Source organism: Spinacia oleracea, chromosome 5 (assembly GCF_020520425.1).
Source record: "Spinacia oleracea cultivar Varoflay chromosome 5, BTI_SOV_V1, whole genome shotgun sequence".
NCBI classification, from domain to species: Eukaryota; Viridiplantae; Streptophyta; class Magnoliopsida; order Caryophyllales; family Amaranthaceae; genus Spinacia; species Spinacia oleracea.
The window spans coordinates 36,103,994-36,122,587 of NC_079491.1; the positions used below are offsets into that span (position 1 = coordinate 36,103,994).

The 18,594-nt window shown below is 40.4% G+C and overlaps 1 non-coding gene across 1 annotated transcript; it reads right to left on the reverse strand.

The window, feature by feature from the left end:
- Window positions 1–13,728: 13,728 nt before the first annotated feature.
- LOC130462159 (small nucleolar RNA R71) lies at window positions 13,729–13,835 on the reverse strand. Its single transcript, XR_008922297.1, has one exon. It is a non-coding gene; the product is annotated as a small nucleolar RNA R71 (small nucleolar RNA).
- Between the last annotated feature and the right edge of the window lie 4,759 nt (window positions 13,836–18,594).

An 18,594-nucleotide genomic window follows, 5' to 3' on the forward strand; every position in this document is an offset into this window, starting at 1 on the left:
GAACGGTTTCGCAACGAGAGGCTTAGGCTAAGGGTTGGAGTCAATACTCAGAATATAATTGTGTGTTGTTGTCTTTTCACGTCGAATTTAGGGGCCTATTTATAGGGAAGAGTTCGTGGAAAGATAGAATTGCAGAGTTCTAATCCACAAAGAATTAGGAAAAAACACGTACCCAGGTATTTTCAGCGCCCAGGCCTGGGCGCCGAAGATTTCGGCGCCCAGAGCCAGGCGTTGAAAATAGGGTCTGGGCTGTTTTCTTTAGTCAGATTCGGATTCCTGAAATCCGTAGAGTTTGAGATTAATTCGAGTCTTTTAGCCCGTATCAATTTTATGACGGAATGCGTCTGGGCCCGTTATGAACTCTAGGCTCGTTAGGATTTTAATTAATACGTAACACTTATTTCTGAATCATATTAGGAATAGGATTCTCGCAGTTTTCTATCTCATTTAGGATTTATGTTGGAATGCAACACCTAATTCTGACAGGTTTCTATCTTTTATGATTTGCCACTTTTAGAAGCTACCTTTTACGGCAGTTACTATTTTTAGCAGGTTTCCAAAAATAGCAGGTTTCGGGTGAAATGAAATGGGAAATCGAGATTCGTTTATTTTATAGGAGATGCGTTGTCAAGTGGAGTTTTACGTCTTCATCATCGAACCTTTCCCTTGCGGGAATGGGGACAAAAGTAGGTGTCTACACATGATAGCTATTGTTATAGGAAAACTCAATCAAATCTAGGCTATCTTCCCAACTTCCTTGGAAATCAATAACGCATGCCCGAAGCATGTCCTCCAGGGTTTGGATAGTCCTTTCGGTTTGGCCATCCGTGGCTGGGTGGAAGGCTGTACTCATTTTCAATGTCGTACCAAAGCTCTTCTGCACACTTTTCCAGAAATTCGAAAGAAACCTTGAATCTCTATCTGATACGATATCCTTAGGAACTCCATGTAACCTCACAACATTCTTAATGTAGGCTTTAGCAAGTTGTTCCATTTTCCAGGTTTCCTTCATTGGTATAAACACTGCTGACTTGGTCAACCTATCTACCACGACCCAAATTGTATCATTCCCAGTCTTTGACTTAGGTAAACAAGTGACAAAGTCCATAGAAATACAGTCCCATTTCCAGCTTGGAATCTCTAAAGGTTGGACCTTCCCTTGAGGTCTCCTATGCTCAATTTTAACCTTCTGACAAGTCAAACATCTAGCCACAAATTCAGCCACTTCGTTCTTCATCCTTGGCCACCAATAGACCTTTTTCAAGTCCTTATACAACTTGTCACCCCATGGGTGCACAAAATATGGCGTATTATGCCCTTCTTTCATCAATCTCTCTTTCAGTTCTCCACACTTTTAAGGCACGCACCACCTGCCTTTGTACCTCAAGCTTTCATCATCATGGATTCGGAAATCTACCTCCTTACCTTGCGAAATCTTTTCCTTGATTCGCTCCAGCTTCACATCACCAGCTTGATTCTCTCTAATCTCATCAAATGTTGACGGTTGGATGGTTAAGGCATTCATTATTCCCACAAGGCTTTCACCACCTACTATTTCAAGGTTCAAACGCTGCATGTCCTTACGCAGCTCGTTAGCAACTACTAACGCATTGACACTATGACTTGATTTCCTACTCAAGGCATCCGCAACTACATTGGCTTTTCCCTCATGGTACTGGATATCCAAATCATAGTCCTTAATTAACTCCAACCACCTTCGTTGGTGCATATTCAAATCCTTCTGTGTGAAGATGTACTTCAAACTCTTGTGGTCCGTAAATATCCTACACTTCACACCATACAGGTAGTGTCTCCATATCTTCAATGCAAATACTATAGCCGCTAGCTCTAAATCATGGATAGGGTAATTGGATTCATATGGCTTCAATTGCCTTGATTCATACGCAATAACTTTCCCATTTTACATCAATACACACCCCAAACCATTCTTAGAGGCATCACTATACACATCGTATGCACCACTCTCATCTGGTAAGGTTAACACTGGCGCGGTTGTCAATCGCGTCTTTAAGGCTTGGAATGCTTCCTCACACTGGTCACTCCATTTAAACTTGGTTTCCTTCTTCATCAAGGTAGTCATGGGCTTGGCTATCCTAGAGAAGTCTTGAACAAATCGTCTATAGTAGCCAGCTAATCCCAGAAAACTACGAATGTCAGTCACATTCTTGGGTGTAGGCCATTCACTAACAGCTTTAATCTTAGCAGGGTCAACTGCCACTCCTTCTTTAGATATAAAGTGTCCTAAAAATGCAACTCTTTCCAACCAAAACTCACACTTTGAGAATTTGGCATATAACTGGTTATCTCTCAAGGTACTCAACACCGATCTCAAGTGTTCCGCATGATCTTCTTCACTCTTCGAATACACTAGGATGTCATCTATGAAAACCACTACGAACTTGTCCAAATAGGCATGGAATACACGGTTCATTAAGTCCATAAATATTGCAGGGGAATTGGTTAACCCAAAAGGCATAACAGTGAACTCATAATGTCTGTATCTAGTCCTGAATGCGGTCTTTGGTATGTCATGGTCAGTGATTCTCAATTGATGATAACCCGAACGCAAATCGATCTTTGAAAAGATTCCTGCTCCTTTTAGTTGGTCAAATAGGTCTTCTATCCTAGGTAATGGATATTTGTTCTTGATTGTGACCTTATTGAGCTCCATGTAGTCTATACAGAGCCTCATACTTCCATCCTTTTTCTTCACAAACAACACTGGTGCTCCCCAAGGCGATGCACTTGGCCTAATATAGCCTTTCTCCAATAGATCCTCTAGTTGGCCTTTTAACTCATTCATTTCTGCTGGAGCCATTCTATAAGGTGCTTTTGAAATAGAGGCGGTTCCAGGCACTAAATCTATGGTAAAGTCAATAGGTCGATTGGGAGGCATCCCCGGGATCTCTTCTGGAAATACATCAAGGAATTCATTGACTACTGCAATATCCTCAGGCTGATCCTTGATCACATGCTCTAAGTTCCTTACATTACATAAGAAAGATGGGTTCCCTTTACTGACTAGCTTCACGAGTTCCATTGCCGTGATGATTCCTATGTTCTTAGGCTTACCAAAACGACGATATGACACTACTTTGCCTAGGCTAGACCTCAAGTGAACCTTCTGCTTCTCACAATTTATTTTGGCTTTGAACTTGGCCAACCAATCCATTCCTAGAATTACATCTAGCTCTCCTAACTCGAATTTGATTAGGTTAGATAAGAATACGGTCTTGGCTATGGTCATAGGCACATCTCTATGGATTTTGGTACACCTCACTATACTACCAGTAGGTATGACTATAGGTACTTCAATCGATTCAGGCTCTTTCAACCCTAATTTCCCCAAAGCATCTACTGATATAAAAGAATAAGTCGCACCAGAATCAAATAGAACTTTAACTGAAACGGAATTAATAGAAAAAGTACCCGCTATGACGTCAGAGGAAGTCTCTGCTTCTTGCCTAGATATCAGATTCAACTTTCCTTGGGCAACTCCTTTGTTATAGCCACCTCCATTGGTGTTCCCATTGTTGTTTCGATTCCCATTCTGTTGTTGGTTCCCTCCAGGCTTTCCATGGTTCTGGTGATTGCCATTGCTATTGCCATTGTTACCACCTTGGTAGTTCCTTTGATTTCCACCTCCATTTCCCCCATTCCGGTTCTGATTATTCCGGTTATTGCCTTGGTGGTTACCTTGGTTAGGCTTTCCATTCTTAGAATAGCACTCATACTCCCTATGGCCTAACTTCTGACAGAATCTACAAGTCACCAAGTTCCCATCACAATCCTTTCCAGGGTGATTCATGTTACAGCGCCTACATTCGTAGGTCCGTACTCCATTCCTTCCAGACTGATTTCCTACACCTTGGTTGTTGCGATTACCACCATTGTTAGCCCTAAACTGGAAATTCCCATTTCCTCTGTGCTTCTTAAAATTCCCCTGATTCTGATGGTTATTTCCTTGATTCGAGCTTCCACCATCCTTTCTCTTTTCAGCACTACCATCTTCCTTTGCTGTAGACCATATAGGTGAGCAGCTTTTCCGTACAGGGTGTCTAATGAGGTAAAGGTCTCTCCAGACAACAACAGCTGTAAGTCCATGGTCAAACCATTCTCAAATCTTTGAGCCCTGAGCTCTTCCGTTGCCACCACTTCAGGTGCAAACCTAGACAGCTCTATAAACTTAGAATAGTATTCCGTCACAGACAGACCTCCCATTTTGAGTTCAATGAACTCTTGCGCCTTTTGCTTCTTCAGGTAGGGTGGGTAAAACTTGTTCCTTAGTGCAGTTTTGAATGCTTTCCATCCAAAGTTAGGTGTGGCTCTAAGGGTATTTTCACATCGTTGCCACCACAGATCAGCTTCACCTCTCAGGTAGTACATAGCACTATTCACCCTAAGGTTTTCGGGGCAATTCACAGCTATAATGAGTTTATCAAACTCTCTCAACCAGTTCTCCAACACACTTGGTTCAATCTCTCCGCTATAGAGTGGAGGCTTGCTTTGAGTTATTTTCTTAAACATTTCCCCAGCCGGGTCATGCATTGGGTTTGCACTGGTTTGAGCTAGGTCACGAACTACCTCAGCTAGTTGTCTAACCACTTCAGAAATCTCTTGGCTAGCCATATCCCTTCTCCTGAATAAATAAAAGGCTAGCTTTAATATTGGTTGGACACAACATTACTAAGGTACTGGTTCTACAACGAACCTACTCACAACAAGAACACACACTTAGGCGCCACCTAGGGGAAGAGTTGGCGCCACTTTCGGGCCTTCTCCCCCACTATTCGATGCAAGTAAATTTAGATGGTTGTTACTAAACCACCTTGCACATAAGAATTTCATTGAAGAAATAACAAATAATCCCTTTGCGATACCCACACGACTTAGAATTGAGAACTAAACTTAAAGGATAACGAAAAGGAAATTCTATTCTTTTATTAAAACTCCAATGAATAAGTCTTACATCCACTAATGCCATAACATTTATTCTCCAACTATAATAGACTAAGACCATAAATAGTAGCTTTGCCAGTTTATTACTTCAACGAAAAGAAAGAAACAAAAGAAATAAAACTAAGGATTACATTTCTCTAGAGACTAACGTCATCACGACGATCATTTCTTTCCTTGTATTGCTCTGGAGTAAAGTCTTGATCATTAGGATCATCCAAGTCCTCTTCCGGATCTGAGTCTTCATCCATAGCCTCATTATTTAGCTGTGGCTCACTATCAACCACATTATTCTCTTCAAGCTCATCTTCAGATCCACTGGATATCTCAATGGTTGGTTCAGGAACTATAGGGTTAGGATTCTCAATCTCTACCACATCAGCATCACTATCCTCCTCAACATCACTAGCTTGCTCATCATGGATCATATCATCCTCACCATCACTTTCTATTCCTCCATAGCCCATACCTAGACCCGCAGAATACTTTCCATCCTCATAGCTAATTTCCGCAACCTCTAGTATAGTAGCAAGAACCTCAGAATCATACTTCCACCTAGCATCACTAGTCCCATATTTGTACCAATTAGGGGTACCATCACTATAATGCATGTCACTGAACCTATTCTTGAGGTCTATGTAAGGGTTCTTATGGGGTAAACAATGTATAATCATACTAGCCATCATATCTTTGTGCCTAAGGTGGGGCATATTCTTGGTCGAAGCCAAATAGTCACAAGCAAACACGATCTTCTGAACATACGTGCGAGGAGTCTCATTATCCATCTTCTCTAAGTATCCTAAACTGGTGAACTTAGAAGGTAGCATCCTAAATTCCTGAAAATTCACAACTCAAAAGTCTTACTAACGCGTTTCCATAGAAATTCCAACCCCAAAAGGATACAATAAATAGTTCGTGGAGCCATACAATTTCAATGCACAAATATATGCTCAACATGAAATATGATGCAATTAATCACATAAAGCAAGATAAAACATGGTTAAAACATATACATGGCACTTAATAATCACATTGTCACATAATATGCATTCTTAGACTTATATGCCCTTCTTAGTCTACCCATTTCTCACTTGAAAATAATATTAATTTTCGAAATTAATTTTCGAAATTAATTAAGAAATAACTCCTAACTTAGTTGAAATTATTTAAATTAAAATCGAAAATTAATAAAAATTATTGATTAATTAAATAAATAAATGAATAATTTTCGGATAAAAAAAAAATAAAAGAAATCCGAAAAATTTTAATTGTAAATTCGAAAGGAAAAAAAATATTCGAATAAAATAAATAGAATAATAAATAATTAAAATAATTCGGATAATTAAATAAATTAATTTCCGAAATTAAGAAATAAATTCGAATTTAATTCGAAATTTTCGAATAAATAAGAAAAATATATTCGGAAAGATTAATTAAATTAAATAATAATCCAAACTTTTCAACTTATTTCAAACGACCCAAAATAATTGGTATTTGACCTTTAAAATATTGAGTACTCAAAATAATACGTTTTGACTTTAAGAAAAGTAATTTTCGAAAATCCTAAAGTTCCGCAATCGTAGTTTAAGGATTTACCACTTTGCACTATTAATTAATGCAAAGCAGCTCTCAAACTAGAGCTCTGATACCACTTTGTAACACCCTAATAATTCCTTGCTTTTATAAAACCATTTTCCAACTTAAAATAAAGGAATTACTAAAGCATTACCGCCACCGTGATAACGGCTAAGGCTATTACCAGAATTACGCAGCGGAATTTAATGTCAACTAACTTTCAAAAACATAATAAATTTAATGTTGAGGCCTCCTACAATTTGGAACCATAATGGCCCAAAACCCAAAGTATAAGTAATTCAAATATTTCAAACACAATTAAAATAAATTTAAACAAAATAGTTTCGAGAAACGAAAACATGCAACTCTCTCAATCATCCCAAGCCACATGATTTCGATCGTACTTGATCTACCAACCTGCTATATTAATCTACTCCCCAAAAATGCAAGTGCAAATGATGGATCATCATAGGGTCATTAAGGCAAAGGCCATGACCGGAAACACACAAAGCACGTAGCCAGCAAAAGCTGAGTACTTACAAGCATAGAGTAATGAAACTAAGCATGCATCACTCACTAAATACTAATCAACATGCAAAAGCCATATAATAACAATTCAAACAATCATGAGATACAAGACTCGACTCTTGACTCGACTCTTGACTCACAATTTAATTAGAATAAGCTTCGAACGGGCCAAAAGAATAATCCACAATGGGAAAAAAGTGATGGGAGCCAACCAAACACCAAATATAATAATAATAAAATCCGGCCATACCGAGTGTCGGGCCATACCGACGGAATTCCTGCGCATAATATAAATGAAACAACGTCTTGTATCATTAGTAGGAGTACGAGCTTTCCGGCAAGACTCCCCCCATTGTTCATACTCAAGGTATATACGTTCCAAGAGTTTTGAAGCTTCTTCCGGTTGCACTTTACGTTTATTAATATTTTAATAAGGCGAACTCAAGACTCGACAACATGCATACATACAATTAATAAACGACAACCAAAACAATCTTATTTTAATGCTTTAAGACTTGTGATCAACCAAGCAAGACACTTGTGATATTACTACCATGTTCCTCCTCACCAAAGTGAGACTCCACATCATGCATATTAACATGAGGGTTGTGCCCTTGCACGATAAATCCTAATTCGTTTCATACATAATATTCCCAACTGAACCCTACATGTGCGGTGGCTTACGTGAGCTAACCCTTCACATGTGGTAAAATAAATAGTACAACGAGGTACAAATAAATGGCTCAAAGTATGCTAGACATCCCGTACAATAGCATACAAATAATTAATCCATCCCTTGCATGCGAATTTAACCATACATGCATAAATATTGAACAACATGATTGACAATGAAATCCATACTCATAATAATCTCAACATGCTTGTTCAACAATTAATTCAATAAATCCAACATCACAAAACACATGCTCGTTCACCAAAATAAACATGATTTCACATAATTTAATTCACATCATCAACAATCATGTAATGTCATTGACAAAAAGGTGTGGTCGCCCTAGACTTGTACGTACCTTGAATACCTAAGCGTAGGGGCCACTTTGCAATAACGAGCACTCAACTAGAAATCAACTCCTATCATCAAAATAATGAAACTTAAATTATTTCCATGTTCATTAAATTTCCAGCAACTTTATAAAATTTAAAACTCCCTTTAGACTTTAGAATTCAATCGTTTTTCAATAATAAAGTCGTCTCAATTTGCAAAATCAATCCCTAGTATAAAAACCTACTTTTTCCGCCTTTAAAATCAATAAAAATCAACACTTTAAACCTTTATTCAAATCTGAAAATATAATTGATTATCATAATTAAAATCATCACCTAATTATGCTAATCAATTGACTCATTAGGTCTAGGTTAAAACCCTAACTTGAAAATCCCAATAACACTAGTTTAATATAATAAAAATCCATGCTTTATTAAATAAACAAATCTGAAAATTCATCCTTTAATAATTAAAACAAACCTAATGAATCACAACACACAAATCCTCAAACCACGGTATTCATAACCGGTTCCCAGCATTTTAATTTCTCAAAACAATATTAATATAATAATTTAAAATACGGAATTTAAATAGAATAGGTAAGGAAGAAGAGAATTATACCAATCCGGCCTATAGCACGGAACAATCACGAATTAGGGTGATTGGGCGAAAAATTGAACAAGAACGAACACGAACACGAACAACACACACACACACACGCACCAACCGTGTGTGGGTGTGCGCGCAGCGACGAGGGACGAGGCACAGGCGCGCGCTGCGCGAGGGAGAGGCAGCAGAGGCGCGCTGATGTGCGCGAGGAGGGAGCAAGGGGCGCGCTGCGTACGCGAGGGAGAGAGAGCAGGGGCGCGCTGGTGCGCGAGCAAGAGAGGGCAAGGGGCGCGCTGGTGCGCGAGCAAGAGAGAGCAAAGGGGCGCGCTGGGCGCGAGGAGAGGGAGAGGGGCGTGCGAGTGTGCGGGGCGTGAGGCCGAGGCACGAGAGCACGAGCAGTGTGCGGGGCGTGAGGCCGAGCGCACGAAGGGCACGAAGGGCACGAGCACAGGTGTGCGTGCGTGCGGACGAGAGGAGAGAGGGAGAGGAGTGAGGGGCAAGAAATCAAAAAGGGGCTTTATGAAATTTTAGGGGTTTATTTAATGATGGGGAGTCCTATTTATAGGCTCCCTAATCCCTTGATGGGCTAGGCTTAGGATATTTAAGTTGGGCTTAGGAATTAAATGAATTGGGCTAGCTTAGGACTTGAATTAAATACTTTTGATTGGGCTCGTTTAATAAAACGAATTGGACTTTTTATTTAAAACCCGAAGCTTTTAAAAATCATTTGCAACTCATTTAATTTCCCGACTCAAGAATTAAATTCGTTTCGTAATTAATTAAAATAATAAATATTCTAATTAATTAAAATACATTAAATACATTTAAATATTATTTAAATGCTAATAAATCGTAAAATGCTTTATAAATATAATAAAATATATTTATAAATATTATAAAAATACGAGGTATTACACTTTATCTATTAGGATTAGGATTTAATCATATAACAAATTCTAATAGCTTTAGGATTCGTTTTGCACACAACCGTACACGAGCATGAGCACGAGCACAGCCCGCGCAAGCCTCGCGGCCCACGCGAGCTGCACTTGCTCGCAGCCCACGACAGCTCCGCGCGCGCCACAGGCCTTGGCAGGGCATGGCATTACGCTGGGCCTGGTCGAGGCTTGGCATGTGGTTTCTTGCACTTGGCTTGCTGGGCGACGGCCTGGCTTCGTGCTGGGCCTTCGTCTAGCGAGCCTCGTCCGATGCTAATTCGTACGATACGCTTCCGATTAAATTCCCGATTCCGGAATTCATTTCCGATACGAACAATATTTAATATTTCCGATTCCGGAATTAATTTCCGTTTCGAAAAAATATTTAATATTTCCTGTTTCCGGAATTATTTTCCAATTTCGATAATATTTCTGATTCTGACAATATTTCCGTTTCCGGCAATATTTCCGATTCTGACAATATTTCCGTTTCCGGCAATATTTTCGATTCCGGCAATATTTCCATTTCCAATAATATTTTCCGATACGTACCATGTTTCCGTTTCCGGCAACATCTACGACTTGGATAATATTTATATTCCTGATACGATCCATATTTCCGTTTCCGACAATATCATCGTTTTCGGAGTATTCATTTCTTGCTTTTGACGATCTCAGCTCCCATTGAAACCAAGATCCGTCGATTCCGAATATCCATAGATGGAGTATTTAATGCCATTAAATACTTGATCCGTTTACGTACTATTTGTGTGACCCTACGGGTTCAGTCAAGAGTAAGTTGTGGATTAATATCATTAATTCCACTTGAACTGAAGCGACCTCTAGCTAGGCATTCAGCTCACTTGATCTCACTGAATTATTAACTTGTTAATTAATATTGAACCGCATTTATTAGACTTAACATTAAATGCATACTTGGACCAAGAGCATTATTTCCTTCATGCTTAGCAAAGGTTTCCCTACCCAGTTTCAAAAGGGAGAAGATTGGTCCCAAAACGGTTGATTCTATCTTTATTGGTTATGCTTATCAAAGTGTTGCTTATCGTTTTTTAGTTAAGGGTGCTAACAACTCTTATGCAAGTGGTAACACTATTGAAGTAAGAGATGCTGAGTTTTTTTAAAACATTTTTCCTTTAAAGATCTCTTGCATTAGGAATGATGTACCATCTTCTAGCACTTCTAATGCTTTACCAATTGCTCCTTCTTCCACTACTAATAATGAGTCTGACTTAGAGCCAATGAGAAGCAAAAGGGCAAGAAAGAAAACAAGTTATGGTGATGATTTTGTTACTGCTTTTCTAACTGAACCTTTCTTAATTACTGATGATTTTGTGTATGTATTTATTCTAGAAGACGACCCTAGAACCTATGAAGAGGCAATGAGGTCGGTTGATGCAGTTTTCTAGAAAGAGGCCATTGATAGCGAGCTTCAGTCAATCCTAAGCAATAATACTTGGGAATTGGTTGATCTGTCTAGAGGCTGTAAACCCATCACCTGTAAGTGAATATTTAGGAAAAAGTTGAAATCATGTGGATCCATTGACAAGTATAAGGCCAGGATTGTGGTAAGGGGTTTTACTCAAAAACATGGCATTGATTATTTTGATACATACTCTCCTGTAACTAAAATTGCAACCATTAGAACCTTAATTGCTCTTGCATGCATTCATGATCTCGTTGTGCATCAAATGGATGTGAAAACTGCATTTTTGAATGGTGATTTAGATGAAGAGATTTATATAGTGCAACCTGAAGGTTTTGTTGTTCCAGGTCAAGAAAACAAAGTTTGTAAACTGGTCAAGTCATTGTATGGGCTTAAGCAAGCGCCTAAGCAGTGGCATGACAAGTTTGACAAGACAATGACTAGTAATGGCTATCATGTAAATGAAGGTGACTTGATATGTGTGTTTTATATAGTGTTTTCACCCCCGTCCCTTAGTACTTTTACGTGTTAAATGAGGTCTTAGGAGCCATTTTAGTACTAATCTGTGTATTTGAGTGTGCCTTGAGTTTTAGGAATACTTAGTGAGAAATTGGTCTTTTTAGGCCCGTTTCTTGATGATTTAGGCCACTACATGATCCCGAGGGAGTTCGGGACGACTTCTGTCGACTTACGGGAGCCTTAGATGTTCATAATTGAGCCCCGGAAGTTAGACTCGGTGTTGCGGACGAAGGGCGGTTCGTTTAGCCTTCCGCCCGGTTGATCTCCCCTCGCCCACCGGGCGAGCAAGCAGGAAGAACAAATCAGTCAGCAGGCGCCCGACGGGCGGGTCTTCGCCCGGTGCCCACCGGGCGCCCATCAGAAGCAGCAGCAGAAAACTCACTATCCGCCCGCCGGGCGAGAGCCGCCCAACCGGGCGCGTGCAGACGTTTTCAGAAGTTTCTCCCTCCGCCCGCCGGGAAGACCTGCGCCCATCGGGCGGATTTCGAGCTTCCCGCCCGTCGGGCGGAAGGCCGCCCGACCGGGCGACGACAACCCAGGAGCGTTTTAGCGCGCGGTTTTCTTTAATATTTCCGGTTTTTGTTGGGCTTTTTGGGCAAAACTATAAATATAGCCCTTAGTTAATTTAGTTGGACATCTTATTATCTTATTCCTTAGTTTTAAACACTTAGATTATCTCCTTTGCTTAGTTTATTCTCTCTAAATTGTTCTAAACACTTAGTTTTTATTTCCAATCAAAAATTCAAGCTTTCTTATTTCATTGTTCCTCAATTAGGTATTGCTCTTATTTTAATTCATGGCCTTGCTTTAATAATGTTTTCAATTATGATTATTGCTTTGTTTATTGTCAACATGCTTGAGTAGTTTAATTTCTAGGGTTGGGGATCCATGAATAATATGAAGGGATGATTGAATGATTATGATTGTTGGCATTGTAATTGATTCCTATTGATTTGTTTATTTCACTATAGAATTAGATTTGCGCAGGTTTAATTGTGGTAGTTATGCAATATCAAATTAAGATTCGAGAGATGCAATTTGATGTTTAGGCTTGTGTCAATAGGTGGAATTAGAGTTAATATGTAGCGAGAGCCAGTTAATTCTAAGTCTATTATTAGTATCGACTTGAGAGAGCATGCTAGTATAATTGATTACTTTGTTGATTATCGTGATTGTTCATTGTCCTGGATTGTTATTTGTTGGTGAACGTATGCCCTAGATTCCTTAATATATTGATTCATACTCGTTTAATTATCGTTCGTAGTCTTAGCATACAAACCACCAACCAACTCTTGTTCCCAATAGTTTAGTTTAATTAATTGATAGTAGAAAGAACACTGTTTCCCTGTGGATTCGATCCTGACTTCCCTTGCTACCTAGCTAGTGGACTTAGGTTATTTTTGATTAGGTGATACGACTTTAGCCTGTCAAATTTTGGCGCCGTTGCCGGGGAAACGGTTTTATTTTCTGTTGTTGATTACTTATCCTAGATTATTGTTTGTTACTACTCAAGGAACTCACGTTCCTTGAGACCGGATCTCACATTGTTTTGTAGTCTTTGTCTATGCCCAGGACCGTAGGTACTAATAATCTTACTCCATTCGATCCTGAGCCCGAAAGAACCTTTCGTAGACGAAGAACTTTCATTGCACAGTGTGGGAATTACTCTGATTCTGATCATAATATTGGCGATCTTTTTTCTTCGGATACAGATTCAATTTCAGAGATAGAGATGGGTGACTAAAACTCCACTACCGCCACCTACCCCACGGCTTACATACTACTCTAAGCCAAGTCTGTACGTGCTACCAAAGGCAATCATGCCTTCTATTGCAGCTGAGACCTTCAAGATTGAGTCTGCATTGATTAACATGATTGAGAGACGCCAGTACGGTGGGGAACCAGGTGAAGATCCGAATCTTCACATACAGTCCTTCATCCAATATTGTTCCACCATCAAGCAAAAGGGATTGATTCCGGAGCAGACTATGGAGATACTTTTCCCGTTCTCTTTGAGTGGAAAAGCTAAATTGTGGATTAATGGGTTGAATCGGGCGGCTTTGAAAATCACTAATTGGGAGTCCTTGGCTCTTGCTTTTTATGTTAAATATTTTCCACCTGAGAAAACGGCTCGTCTGAGGGGTCAGATCATAGGTATCTCACAACAAGCAGATGAGAGTTTGTTCGAGGTCTGGGAGAGATTCAAGGACTTGCAGAGAGAGTGCCCGCACCATGGTTTGGATGATTAGTTCTTGATTCAGCAATTTTATAATGGTTTGGGTAATGAGTCTAGATGTTTGTTAGATTCAGCTGCCAGTGGGATATTCATGCAACTTGAGGTGCCTAGAGCTATGGAGGTGATTGAGGAGATAGCCATTCACAATGCCCAGTATGGGAATCCTAGAGTTTTATCTAATAGGGGTGGTAAGCATGATTTAAATTCTATTGAACAATTAACTGCCCAATTGATTGCTTTACACTATAAGTTTGATAATATGCAAACAGCCAATGCTCAAACTGCCCAACCTGTTAGAGTAGCTGCTATGAGTGCCCAACCTACTACTGTTTGTGAAAGTTGTGGAATGTCTGGTCATTATGCACAGGAATGCAGGAGCTCTATTGAACAATGTAACACATTTCAATCCTACAAACAAAATAACCCATTCTCCAACTCTTACAATGAGGGCTACAAAAACAACCCTCTACTATCCTACAGGAGCAACAATATCCAGAACCCTCACCAAGTCCAACATCCACCACAACAACCATACCAACCCCCACATCAACAATCCTACCAACCACGAAACAACTACAACTAACAGTCTAGTGAACCACCTGGGTTCCTTAGACAACACACCACAACTCCACCACCACAACCTCAAGCCACACAGCCTGACCCTATGCTAATAGAGATGAGAAACATGATGCTACAAATGCAAAAATCTCTAAGTGAAAAGGATGCAAAGATCGATGCTCTTACTGCTCACAACAAGATCATTGATACACAGTTGGCACAGATGGCTACTACTATTGCAGGGAGGCCACCAGGCCAATTTCCTTCACGGCCCGAAAATAGGGAAACTGTAAATGCAATTACATTGAGGAGTGGTAGGGATTATGATGGTCCTTCTATGCCAGTTGAGGTTGATTATGGGGTGTCTGCTAGAGGTCTGGTTAGTGAGGAAGTCCCAGAGATAGTCATGGATGCTAAGGAAGCTGAAAAGGTAGTCAATGAGAATGAGGCTACAACTGAGGTTAAGAAGGGGACAGATATTCAAGTACCACCTATTGTACTCCCCTTCCCGAACCGGCAACTCAAGAATAAGCTAGACAAGCAGTTTGGCAGATTCTTGGAAGTGGTCAAAAATTTCCAGGTAACGGTTCCTTTTACTGAATTAATCTTACAAGTTCCTGCATATGCTAAATTCATGAAAGATATTTTGACCAGGAAACGTGCTTTTTGTGAGGTAGAGACTGTAGCTTTTACTGAGGAATGCAATGCTTATTTGCAAAACAAGTCTCCACCTAAACTTAAAGACCCCAGGAGTTTTCCATCCCATGTAACATTGGCACTGTATTTATTGATAAATCTTTATGTGATTTAGGTGCTAGTGTGTCTGTCATGCCTTTGTCTGTCTGTACTAAACTGAATATGGGTGAGCTTAAGGTTACTAATATCACTCTGTAAATGGCCGACCGTTCTGTCAAATACCCCTTAGGTGTTTTAGAGGACGTCCCTGTTAGAGTAGGTAAATTCTATATACCTGTAGACTTTGTGGTACTAGACATGCAAGAGGATTCTCAAATTCCCATAATCTTAGGTAGACCGTTCCTTCACACGGCAGGGGCGGTCATTGATGTTAAAAGTGGGAAATTGACTTTGTCTGTTGGGGATGATAAGGTGACTTTTAATCTGAATAGTGCCTTAAAAATTCCCATGCTAGAGGAAGAACAATGCTATCGTATTGATGTAGTTGATTTTATTACGCGTGATAACGTCTCCTAAGTTCTCGAAAGAGATCCTTTGGAGGCAGTGCTTTGTTGTGAGTCTTCTGCAGGTGATAGCAGTTCTTGGAGTGCTGAAGTGGATGCTCTAGAGTTGGCTCTTGCTGGTGAAGGGTCCGAACCAGAGAGCACCAAATTGAAGAGGTTAGTTCGGCCGGTTTGTCCTGTTAAAGAGGTAAAGAAACCCGAACTTAAGCCTCTTCCTGCTAACCTTAAATATGCGTTTTTAGATGATGAACAACTTTTCCCTGTGATCGTCAGTACTGCACTTGATGCAGACTAGTTATCCCAACTTCTTATTGTGTTGAAAAAGCACAAAAGGGCCATTGGGTACAGTATTGATGATTTAAAGGGGATTAGCCCTGACTTTTGCATGCATAGATACATCTAGATGAAAATCATAAACCATGCATCCAAACCCAGCGTCGTTTGAACCCTGTCATGCAAGATGTTGTAAAAGCTGAAGTTATGAAATTGCTTGATGCGGGTATTGTATATGTTGTGTCTGATTCTAAGTGGGTGAGTCCTGTTCAGGTAGTGCCTAAGAAAGGGGGGACAACTGTGGTGAGAAATGAAAAAAATGAGTTGATACCAACTAGGGTAGTCACAGGTTGGTGCATGTGCATTGATTATAGGCGTCTTAATGTTGCTACTAAAAAGGACCACTTTCCCCTTCCCTTCATTGATCAAATGTTAGAAAGGCTAGCCTGTCACAAGTTTTTCTGTTATCTGGATGGTTATTCTGGTTTCTTTCAAATTCCCATACATCCAAACGACCAGGAAAAGACCACCTTCACCTGTCCCTATGGTACCTTTGCATATCGTAGGATGCCTTTTGGTCTGTGTAATGCACCCGCTACTTTCCAATGTTGCATGATGAGTATCTTTTCTGAGTTTATTGAGTCTATCATGGAAGTTTTTATGGATGATTTTAGTGTCTATGGTACTTCTTTTGATTTTTGCTTGCTAAATCTGACTAAAGTTCTGAAAAGATGTGAAGAGTGTAATTTAGTCTTAAACTGGGAAAAGTGTCATTTCATGGTTACTGAAGGGGTGGTCTTGGGACATTTGATATCTGATAAGGGCATTCAGGTGGATTGAGCTAAGGTCCAAGTGATTGAACAATTTCCCCCTCCAGTTAATGTGAAGGGTGTTAGAAGTTTTCTTGGTCATGCGGGGTTTTATCGCCGCTTTATCAAGGATTTTTCTAAAATTGTTAAACTACTTACCCAACTCCTCCTCAAGGATGCCCCGTTTGTGTTTACTGATGCTTGTCTTGAGGCCTTTGACAGGATTAAACAGGCACTGATTTCGGCTCCCATCATTCGTTCTCCCGAATGGGATCTTCCGTTCGAGATAATGTGTGATGCAAGTGATTATGCAGTTGGGGCAATTTTGGGTCAGAGAAAGGAAAAGGTTTTGCATGCCATCTACTATGCAAGTAAGACCTTAGATGAAGCTCAAGTTAATTATGCTACTACTGAGAAGGAGCTTCTAGCCATAGTCTATACCTTAGACAAGTTTCGCACCTATCTGATTGGGTCCAAGGTGATAGTCTATACTGACCATGTGGCCCTTAAGTATCTGCTCTCAAAGAAAGAAGCCAAGCACAGGCTTATTCGATGGATACTACTGCTACAGGAGTTTGATCTGGAGATTCGCGATAAAAAAGGGGCTGAGAATGTTGTTGCAGATCACCTGTCTAGATTGATATATGATGATGGTTAGGTGTCTACACAGATCGATGATTCATTTCCGGATGATCACTTACTTGCACTTGCCAGTCAGTCACCATGGTTCGTAGATTTTGCTAACTACATTGTAGCAGGTATTCTTCCGGCCGATCTTACATATCAACAGAAGAAGAAATTTCTACATGATGTTCGGTTCTATTTTTGGGATGACCCTTATTTGTTTCGTGAGACTGCTGAAGGGTTGTACAAGCGTTGCGTTCCGGAATGGGAAGTCCAAGGTATTATCAGTAGGTTTCATTCTTCACCTTATGGTGGTCACCATGGACCGGCAAAGACTAACGCTAAGTTGTCACAATGTGGTTTTTACTGGCCTAATATGTTCAAGGATGCACAGGATTTTATTATGGCTTGTGATGCGTGCCAGAGGGCCGGCACTATTTCGAGGAGGTATGAGATGCCACGGAACGGGATCCTTGAGGTTGAGGTTTTCGATGTGTGGGGAATCGACTACATGGGACCATTCCCATCGTCCAAGGGTAACTTGTTTATCCTTGTTGCTGTAGATTATGTGTCCAAGTGGGTGGAAGTCGTTGCCTCACCTACTAACGATGCTAAGACGGTCATTTCCCTGTTCAAGAAGATCATTTTTCCTAGATTTGGGGTTCCGCGCGCTTTGATTAGTGATGGAGGGTCACACTTCCATGAGAAGCATCTGGATGCACTCCTGCGCAAGTATGGGGTTTATCACCGCACTGGGCTAGCCTACCAACCTCAGACGAGTGGTCAAGTTGAGGTCTCCAATCGGGAGATCAAATCTATCCTTGAGAAGGTGCTGGCGAAGTCTAGGAAGGATTGGAGCGATAAGCTAGATGATACTCTATGGGCATACAGAACCGCCTTTAAGACACCTATTGGTACCTCCCCGTATCGGTTGGTGTATGGCAAGGCATGTCACTTACCAGTAGAAATGGAGTATAAGGCTTATTGGGCAATCAAACAGCTCAACATGGATGCAAAGTTAGCCGGTGAGAAGCGGTTACTTCAATTGGGTGAGCTCGATGAATTCCGACTACAAGCTCATGATAGTGCCCGGATTTATAAGGAAAAGACCAAGAAGTGGCACGACAATCACATTTTGCATAGAGAGTTCGCGGTGGGCGACAAGGTTCTACTATTTAACTCTAGGCTTAAGTTATTTCCTGGAAAACTTAAGTCTAGGTGGTCTGGGCCGTTCACCGTGACTATGGTAAGCAAGTTTGGGTCTGTTGAAGTAGAGAATGATAATGGTGAACGATTTAA